The sequence below is a fragment of the Herpailurus yagouaroundi genome, unplaced genomic scaffold (genome assembly GCF_014898765.1).
Source record: "Herpailurus yagouaroundi ecotype Mexico unplaced genomic scaffold, PumYag 77, whole genome shotgun sequence".
Taxonomy (NCBI): domain Eukaryota; kingdom Metazoa; phylum Chordata; class Mammalia; order Carnivora; family Felidae; genus Herpailurus; species Herpailurus yagouaroundi.
In genome coordinates this window covers 5140823-5150652 of record NW_024412388.1, presented here as the reverse complement: position 1 = coordinate 5150652, position 9830 = coordinate 5140823, and the positions used below count along the sequence as shown (strand labels likewise).

The 9830-nt window shown below is 58.5% G+C and overlaps 1 protein-coding gene and 1 long non-coding RNA gene across 7 annotated transcripts in view; one reads left to right on the top strand and one right to left on the bottom strand.

The window, feature by feature from the left end:
- The window catches only part of CAMTA1 (calmodulin binding transcription activator 1), an 828802-nt gene that overhangs the window by 228460 nt on the left and 590512 nt on the right, over positions 1–9830 (bottom strand). The window lies entirely within an intron of this gene.
- LOC121020176 (uncharacterized) lies at positions 2088–3724 on the top strand. The gene is made up of 3 exons (XR_005785998.1): positions 2088–2943; positions 3267–3370; positions 3531–3724. It is a non-coding gene; the product is annotated as an uncharacterized LOC121020176 (long non-coding RNA).

Below are 9830 nucleotides of genomic sequence, written 5' to 3'. Positions count from 1 at the left end.
TTTGGCATGACCCTGAAAAGTCTGGGGGTGCTGAGCCCATCAGCTGCTGTAGTACAGTTGGGTGACAGACTCATAAAGGGGACAGAGACCGCCTTGGAGGTCAGGTCTCAGGTGCCCAAAGCAGGCCCCAGTTGGTCTTAGAAAGCTCCATGGTGGCAGCTTACTCCCTGCAGGAGCCTCAGTCTTGGGCAAGGAGTGGAAAGGCCCAGACAAGTCCTGCAACTTCAGCTACCATGTCTCTGCTCCGCCGAAACTATAAAGCAGGGGTGCTCGGGAGCCGGCTTGTCCTGGCTTGTGAGGGCTGCTGGTTAACTATTCGGGAATGCGGCAGAGCCAACCGACGTCAAATCAGCCTCTTGAAACCAGCTAAGGTGGGAATTATTTACACCACGGAAACTGGCGGCCGCTACCCACCAGGTGGTTTGGCTTTTCCTAGATGCTAAGCATTTACCAGCACGCCGACCTGTCGCAGACAATATCTTCACACCTACAAAAGCCTGGCCACGTCTCAAGCGGCCACAGCAGTGGACGGGCGATAGCGTGGCTCTTCCACAAAGAGGCAATCAGCACCCTGGCAGCGGCTAAATTCCAGCGTTGTTTCTGGGGCTGAACACACGCTGTCTCTGGCGGCAGAGTCGTCTTTGATCTAATTAAGCCCGACCCGGGGCCGATGTGAGCCTGCACTCTGATCGCACACCAAGGCTGTGCTGAGCTGCACGCTGGGAGGCCGGGGAGGCTCCACCGCCCATGGACTCCACTGCCAAGGGGGTCCCCCAAGGCCGCCTGGCCGTCAGGAAGAAGGATTCAAGCTCAAGCCCTGTAACTCAGGGACCCCAGGAAAGCCACTCAACTCCTTGGGTGACAGCTTCCCTGTGCAAACAGGGGGTTGGGCCAGGGTCCCTTTGGGCTCTGTTGCCAATGAAGCTGAATCTGCCAAATCAAGCAGAGCTGGGGCCGGGGCTGGTCGGGGTGGGGGGGGGGGCCGGGGATCCCGGACTCAGCAGGGGCACTCCTCTGGACCTCTCTCAACCCAGAGCCTCGGAGGGTCCCAGCAACGAGGAGCCTGCCAGTGACACGGACCAGAGACAGCAGAACCTGGCCAGCCCCACAGCCCCCGGGGACCCTCCCTCGACGGCAGCTCTCTGCCCGAACAACTGAACCTTATAGGCTTAGGGGTCTGAAGAGGCGCCATGCCATTCGTGGGCCCGGCTCGCCCATCTCCTCCCCGGCTGCTCCCGGGAAGCAGAGAGCAGCCGTGCGTCAGGGAGCATCACGGCGGCTGTCAGCGCCGTGATGCCTGCCAGGAGGGCTGGCGGACTCAGGCCTCCTTTCCCCTCTGCCCTGGGGCAGTGGAGCTGACTGCTCGACACCCTGGAGAGAGGGGTGTGACGGAGACACGGGTGACACACAGGCTGCAGTTGCCTGATGCGTGCCCACAGGGGTGGCGCTTTTGGTGAGAGGTCAGCAGTGCAGAAGGGCACGGGTCAGGAGGGGGTGGGCCCGTGGGTGGCCTTGAGCTCAGGGAACAGGTGGGTGAGAACTTGGGGCAGAATTTCTAAACGCTAGCTTATTGGAGGCAACAGAAAGAGCCTGTTCGAGTCTGGGTAGCCCTGGGGACTTTGCTGGAGTCAGCGGGGCCAGGCGTGTCCTCCGGTAGGCACGCACCCAGGCCTGGCCAGCCTCTTTGGCTGTGACTGTCAGAAGCAGAGGCTTGGCCGAGGCACAGCAGGAGACTCTGGGGATGGCTGGGGGCTGGGGGCTGGGGGGAAGGACCCATGACGGTGGCTCTGCAGGGCCCAGCTGGGAGTGGGTGGTGCTGTTGGGGTCTGAGTGGTTCTACTGATCTGGGTTCTAATCCTGTTTCCTTTTTTTTTTTTTTTTTTAATTTTTTTAATGTTTGTTTATTTTTGAGACAGAGAGAGACAGAACATGAGCGGGGGAGGGGGAGAGAGCGAGAGGGAGACACAGAATCTGAAGCAGGCTCCAGGCTCTGAGCTGTCAGCGCAGAGCCCGACGCGGAGCTCGAACTCATGAGCCGTGAGATCATGACCTGAGCTGAAGTTGGATGCTTAACAGACTGAGCCACCCAGGTGCCCCTAATCTGGGTTCTAATTTCTAAAGCAGCTTGTCACCCTGGGCTAATGAACCCATACCTGGGGCTCAGTTTCCTCAGTCATAAAGTGGTGCAGTGATGTCGCAAGCATTCAAGGAGATTTTAAAGTGTTTTGCATCGGGTCTGACCCAGGCACGCGCTCAGGGAATTGTGTCATGATAATCGTTATCATGACTGTCGTGCTGTCACAAACCCAGGGCTGGGCCCCACAGGCCCTGGTCCTGGGTCCTTCCCACCTGGGACCATCCCCAGAGTCTGCTGCACAGCCTCGGCCTAGCCTCTGCTTCTGACACCCCCAGCTGAGGACGCTGGCAGAACCCGGGTTCATGCTCACCATGGGATGTTCCCGGCCCTTTCCAGGTCTCCCTGGGGCAGAGGCTCTCTGCCTCCTGGGACTGTGGGCCGGTTTGAGCGAGCCTGGTGACCCCTTCCTGAGTGAAGGGCCTCTCCAGGTCCTCTTGACGGGGCAGAGGGATGGGCCCTGAGGCCGGCACCCACGATGCCTGGTGCTCACCCACACGACCTGGCCCAGGACTGGGGATGTGGGGGCAGCATGGACAGGGGAGCTGGCGATGGCCCTGGTACACTGAGGCCAGGGTCCGCGAGTGACTGGGCTTTATTATCTCTTCTGCTTGGTCACACTGCAGAAAGGGCTGGGGTCTGGGATTTCAGCCCCCAACTGAATACTCACTACATACGAGGTGCGAGACCACACCGAGTGGAGCCTAGCTTTTGCCATCAGAGTGACTGTGTGCGATGGCCGCCTGTAGCTGCTATGGGCATGGTTCTATCTCCTGTCTCAGAGCGATGAGGCCCCGTCAGGCTGTCAGGTGGGCCCCCCAAGGCCAGTGAGGGCTCCATCCGTGCCCCAAGTTGCCCCAGGGTGACTGCAGGTGCCCATTTATAGTGTAGATCTCCCCACATGACAGGGGGACCTGGGCTCCCGGAGCACCTGTGTCCTGCTACCTGTCCTTGGATTTGAACCTGGGCTGGGGACTTTGCACAGGAGCTTCCTGAGCCCCCTCCCCTTCCAGCAGAGAAAAGGGAGAGCGGAGAGAGAAAGAGCAAGCTGAGACCCACGGGGCCCCACATCTTTGGAACTGACAGCGTCTTTCTGAGAACTTTGTCTCCAAACAAAGAAATCTTTTAGCAGGTCGGGATCACCAAGCCTTTCTACTCTGGATTTCCTCCTCAATCCTCCAAGCTAACCTCACGGAGAAGTCTCAAGCCTCACGTCCCCAGAATCACCTCTCCTGGGTGAATCAGGGGCTCACATCCTCTCCCCATACCATGGCCAGTTGAATTGCATTTCTGAAGAGCAAACGTGCTCCCTCTTCGGCGGGGAGGACGGAGGAAGGCGGGAAGGGAGGAGGGGCGGGCCGTTGAAGAGCGAGTCCGTCCCGCTGTCTTTACCCAGTGCTGATGCCTGTTCCTGCGGGGCGCAGCTGGGCCCCAGCACGGCTGCGGGAGAGCGGGGGAGCATCCCCAGGAAGCCTGCCTTCTGGCTGGGGATCCACACCCTTCACACCCACCCAACAGATACAGACCCACGTGCCAGGCACGGTTCTAGATGCCGAAGAGTTAGCGACAGACACAATTCGGTGTCCCTGCTCTTACGGCGCTCGCTTCCGAAGGATGGGGCCGGGGGGTGGGGGGGGCGGGGGCGGAGGAGACACAAGAAATGACTAACGCTGGGGTTGTAACAACGTGCGTGAATTACAAGAGATTTTGCTGGGTGAAAGAAACCTCGCCTAAGAGGACGTGCGGTAGGAGTCCATTTATATGAAGTTCTCGAGCGGGAAAGACGAGTCCCTGGATGGGGGGAGTTCCTGGGGCGACGGTAACATTCTAAAGCTTGCTGCGGGCTTGGGTTCTGTTCACGCATTGATCACAACTCCTCAACTAGGACTTCGACATTTGTGCATTCAGTTGCTTCGTTGTGTGTGAATTTTACCTCAAAAATAAGAGGAGAACTGTAGGTACGCCGAACTCGGGCGAATGATAACGATACCTGTGCTGACATGCTTGTGTTACCGTTGTCTGCAACTTAGTTTGAAATGCATGGAAAATGCATCAGATGGATGGAAGGACTTGAACTGATAAAACAACATAACATGTTAACGGTAGAATCTGGGTGGTAGGTCTAGGGTGCTTGTAAAATTCCCTCGACTTTTCTGTATATCTTAAAATTTCATGATACGATATTGGTGATGGGAACAGAGCGGTTTGCCAGAGAGCCAGGGAAAGTTAGATGATGTGTCAGGAGGACCCCACTCGGGAGCTGACGGTTGAGCGGAGACCTGAATCTTAGAGTCAACTATGGAAGCCCAGGGTGGCCTCCAGGCAGCAGGAAGAGCAGGTGCAAAGGTCCTGGGGCCAGCAAGCTTGGCTCAGGTGAGGGGCAGGAAGAAGTCGGCGAGGCCGGAGAGCGCTGTGGGAGAGGAGGGTAAAGGTCAGGGGTGCAGGCCCTCGGTGGCCTGGTAAGGGTTTGGCCGTTACTTTAAGTGCCATGCGCCTTACTAAGCTGGTTGAAAGCATGAGCCTTGGTGAGGTTTGGGATGGGAATGGCCCTTTGTGTTCCTTTGTGGAGAATGGACCACACGTGCAGGAGTGATTCACACTGGTGCAGAATAAAGTTGTGGCTGTAACTCGGTAGCAGCAGCAGACAGGGAGATGGGGATACAGCTGAGACATTTTTTGACGGGAGGAGGGCAGCGGGGAAAAGTGGGGTCGAGAATGGTGGGCTCGAGTCCCGGGGAGCAGCGCTGCGGCAGGAAGGTGAGCGCAAGAGATCGGATTCCGCTTTGGCTGCGGGAAGGCTGAGATGCCGATTCCGCATTTGGGCGGGATGCCGAGCAGACGGCTGGATGTGAAAGTCCGGTGCTTCGCGGTGAGGTCAGGGTGCAGGTGCAAGTGTGGGCGTCTTCAGCCTGGAGCTGGCGTGTGAGGCCGTGAGAGTGGGTGAGAAGACTCAGGGAGGCAGTGTGGATAGATCAGGGGCCTGCTAACATGAGGGGTGGAAGCAGAGGGGAGGAGTCTGCGGAGAACAGGCAGCGGGGGAGGCGGCCAGGGGGGGCCTCTGCGGCAGGAGGGGAGAACATTCCGGAAGGAGTGAGCGGCCAACGTGGTAGTTGCCGTTGGGGGGTCAGGAAAGAGGATGCGGTGACACGACCTTTGGATTTCACGTTTCGGAGGCCGTGGGTGAGCCCCAGCTGGCCTCGGTGTGGCACGTGGCACGGGAGGGAGGAAGAGCAGGAGGGGCAGGGCGAGGGGAGAGCGGGTGGGGCGCGTATCTGAGGACTCCCGCAGCATTTTGTGCCAGCAGTTGACGGGGATGACCCAATGGGGCAGACAGGGGCGAGGGAGAAGCAAGGGGGCAGGGCCGCAGGACGAGCAAAGAAAGACACAGACGGGACTGCTGAGGACAAGGACTGCGTGAGGCCAGCCGGTGCCAGAGACTTCCACAGGGGCCGCCCTGCCATGCTGTGCCTCTCGCTTCGGGCCCGACGAGGACCTGCGTTAGGCAGGAGCAGGCGCACGGCCGTCATCCCCCGGTAGCCATGTGGCCGGGAAGGTACGGTCCCCGCTAATACACCCCGTCACCAGGGAGGACTCTGGAACAGGGGAGTGGAAAGCCCCCAGGATGTCCTGCCCAGTGTGGGAGTGGTGGCGGGGATGGCGAGAAGTCTCCTTCGGGCTTCCCAGAGCCCTTTACAGGGAGGAGAGCAGGAGAGCCGGGAAGGGAGGAGTGAGGAGTGGGGAGGCGTGTGCTCGCCTGTGCACCCCCCTGAGTCTGGAGTGTGTACTGTCTTGCATGGGAATCGCTCTCTCCTGAGGGCCACTGCACTCTTAACGGTGATAAAAGCAGCCACGATGGCCTGTCGTGGACCAGAGCGTGTCCCATGCCGGGGCCGGCCAGCTTCGCCAGCTGGGGTCCCGCCTGGGGCCCCGAGAGAGCCCCTGACCTTCACACATGGAGCTCGTCACCGAAGACTTGCCCATCGACTCTATCAAATGACGTCTGCGTTTCACTCTTGGCCCTTTGAGTCTTCTTCAGAAGCAAGATGGAAAAGTGTTTCCTTCAGGCAAACTTTTGTCTTTCGCTTTGGAAACCCCCTTTTCCCCTTTGCTCCAGAGGAGATTAGGATATTGAGGACAGGGTGTCCACTGAAGATTACACGAGAAGGCTAATTAAACAGAGGCCCCCGCATTAGAAGCCATCTAGAGGGGAAATTAAGCAGCTTTTGCCTCCTTCCCGTCTTTGAAGGATGTTCTGTGGAAGGGGAGCAGGGATTGTTTGGCTCGATAAATAAAGATAGTAACCAAACTGTATCGTCCATTGTTCTCCCTTTCTATTAAAAGCAATTGCTTAGCCAAGCTGACAACACACACCGCGGAGGCATAAACCCTCTGCAGACGGAAGGATTAAGAGACTGACAAGTCCTGGATAATAAGGCTAATTAATAATTCCCATCTCCAAGGAGCGGCAGCCTCCTTCCTGCTCTGCCTTCCAGTCTGGTCCAGGCAGTTCAGCCCTCTGAGGGCGGAAGGACACAGGAGGCTTTGCAGGACAGGCCAGGGTAGGCGCTGGCCGGTTGCAGCAGGGCAGGGGGCCGAGGGGACACGGTGGCGGGGGAGTGAGCAGCCTACCGATGGCTGGGATGTGAAAGTTCCACCTCACTAAGTGAGGGCCACGCTGCAGGTGAATTCGCAAACGGGGCCCGTTGCCACACAGGCACATGGGAGGGACAGCATTTTGCCACATGAAAGGTGGTCCGGATGAGACCCTCTCAGAGGCCCCCTCCCCGACGACAGCCACACACACAATCCCGTAGAGCAGGAGCTGCCGCACGTTGTCACGGGAGGTGATGAACAGAGCCACCCTTTGTGGGCCTTAGCTCAGTTCTTCCTCCCAGTGACCTCGTGAGAGACGCCCCGCGTGCCTATTTCGCAGACAGAGGAAGGGATGAGATTCAAAGAGGGTCATTCACTTGGCCGGAGTCCGTGGCTCGGAAAGTGCGGAGCTGAATTTAAACCGTGCGCCCGGGGAGGGGGTCTCCCCACTCAGCTCAACACCCTCCTCGTCCACAAGGTGGGGGCAGAGGGTCCCGCCTGCCCCGAGGACTCCGGCTGCCCTGGCCGCTGAAATTTGCAAGGTGAAGGTCCAGCAGCGGAGACCTGATTACAGGTTGCTCCCCGCTGCCCCCAGAGAAGGAGATCAGGATGAGGGAATCTTCTGGAAAATACCCAGTGACTTTCCTCAGAGGGAATAATGGCTGCGTTGGGGGGATGGCCATATTTTTCTGGAGGCTTTAGGTGGGTGCAGCAGGGGCCTCGGCATCATAAATTGCAATCAAGCAAAGATGTCTAAGAAGGAAATAATACCGGGGCTGCTGTGCAGCCTGGCAAAGATCCTGAAATCTTAATGGAATTGAGCAATTTTTTGCATAGCACCGTAAATTCCTAGTGTCTACCTTATCTTCGCATCATGTTATTCAAGGCACATTAATGGAGGACGAAGTGGAAGCTGCTGGTCGGGATAGAACCGGCACGAGGAGGCGGCTCGGGAGTGATCCCTCTGATCCCGCGGTTCAGCCTTAGCTGCCTTCTCTGCACCTGCTCCTTCCCTGGCTCGCTGGTCTCTGCTGTGCTCCCGCAGAGGAAACGCCCGCCCGCCCACCAGGGTTTTGTTCTATTACCCTGACCCGCAGCCTCTCCACCCCCCCCCCCCCCCGGGCGCCTGGGAGGCCGCTGCCCTCTCCTCTCCTCCCCTGCACCACCCCTGCTTCGTGCGGCTCCCTCCACTCGCTTCTCCTTCAGCGCCGACACCTTCCGCGGCCCTGTCCTATTCCCCACAGACCTGGCGCTTCTTTCCAGACTCTGCCCGCCGCTGCAATGAGCTACCAACAGGGCCATTTGCCGGGAGCTCCTCTTTCCTGAAGCATGTTCCCCGGGTGCCCCCGCCGCATTTCTACCTGGGGGTGACAAAGTACCGGCCTCACGGGCACGCACGGGGCTTCGTAGCACCTGGGGCATGGGAGCCCACAACCTATGATGGCTACTGTTACTCTTACCGATACCGATGGCGATAACCACCTTTGACAGCCTGGAGGAGACCCCACGGCGGCATCGAACCTGTAACCTCTGGTGGGTAGGCCCCGTCTCTCCTGCTTTCCTCTCCCGGCCCCAAGCCCACATGGGGAGGGGGAGTCTCCCACACACTCCCTCCAAGTCACTTGACTGACACCAGGGCCTGGGACACTTGTCCTGAGGGCTCCCCAGACTCTGGGTGCCTGGTCTGTGAGACTGAAGCCGGTGGAGCTGGGACCCCACGTGGCCTTGTTGGTCCTTCCTGTCGCTGTGCTCCGTGGCCCACGCCTGCCACATGTCAGAAAGGGCAGGGAAGAACATCCTACTGCCTTCCATCCTGAGCTCGCCTCCTCCTCCAGGAAGCTTCCCCTGACCACCCAGCCCACTCTATGGCCCCTTCTCTGGATTTATCTCATCGACCGGCTTCAGGTGCACCCACTAGGCCAGCAAGGTGCCCCGGGCGTGGAAATTCAGGGTTGGAAAAGTGACTGTGATGCCGTGGGGTCCTTCACCTGTCTCTTCACACAGGAGCCCTCTCTGAACACTTGGGGCCCAGCTGTTCTTGTCCCCGTGTTGCTCCTGGCCTCAGGAGCCTGGACTCAGCCCTGTCTGCTCGGTCTCTGGGGCCCCCTTATTCCCCTGGACCTTCAGTTTCTTTGTCTGTGAAAATCAGGGAGAATTCACCCAGCCCTGGCTCCCTGCAAGGGCAGCTGTGAGAACCAAAGACACTGGTCCCCACCAAGTGCTGGGGGCCACCTGGCACTGGGGCTGTGGCATCTGTGAGCCACGTGCACTGTCAGAGGTCCCTCTGCCCCGCTCAGCCCGTACCTGGACCTGGCCCGTCCTCCACTCCCTGTGGCTGAGGGTGGGACACCAGGGCTGGGGTGAGCTCCTGGCTTTCACGGCCTAGTGCCCGTGGGATGTGCCCAGAGGGTCTGGCTTCCCTGAGGCACCCTCGGCTCCCTGCCAACCCAGGCCTGGGGGGACAGGGATCCTGAGGCACCAACTCATTTCTCTTCCTTGAAGCATGTGGGTCAAAATGTCCCTTTTGGGGGACGCCTGGGTGGCTCAGTTGGTTATAAGCATCTGACTCTTGACTTGGGCTCAAGTCATAATCTCAGTTTGTGGGTTCAAGCCCCATGTCAGGCTCTGTGCTGACATCACGAAGCTGCTTGGGATTCTCTCTCTCTGTCTCTCTCTCTCTCTCTGCTCCCCCCCCCCCCCCCCCGCTTCTCTCAAAATAAATAAACTTTAAAAAATGCCCCCTTTGGGAGAGAGTCAGCCTGATGACAATGCCTCCTGTTGCTCTAAGCCCCATCAAAGCCTCCTTTCATGGCAAGCCCCATGGCATCTCCGTCTGAGTAATGCAGGACACTGTTCAAGGGCCCACATACAGAGCAGGCTCCTCAACGCTGTGTTTCCCAGCCGCTTCTATTTCACCCCAGTGAAACATAAAAATGGTTACTGAGCAAGAAGCCTGGAGTATTTTTTATGAAGCTATAATATCTTCCAGTTAAAAAAGATGAAAGAGAGAGGAGGTGGAAAGAGGGAAGGAAGGAAGGAAGGAAGGAAGGAAGGAAGGAAGGAAGGAAGGGAGGAAGGAAGGAAGGGAGGAAGGAAGGAAGGG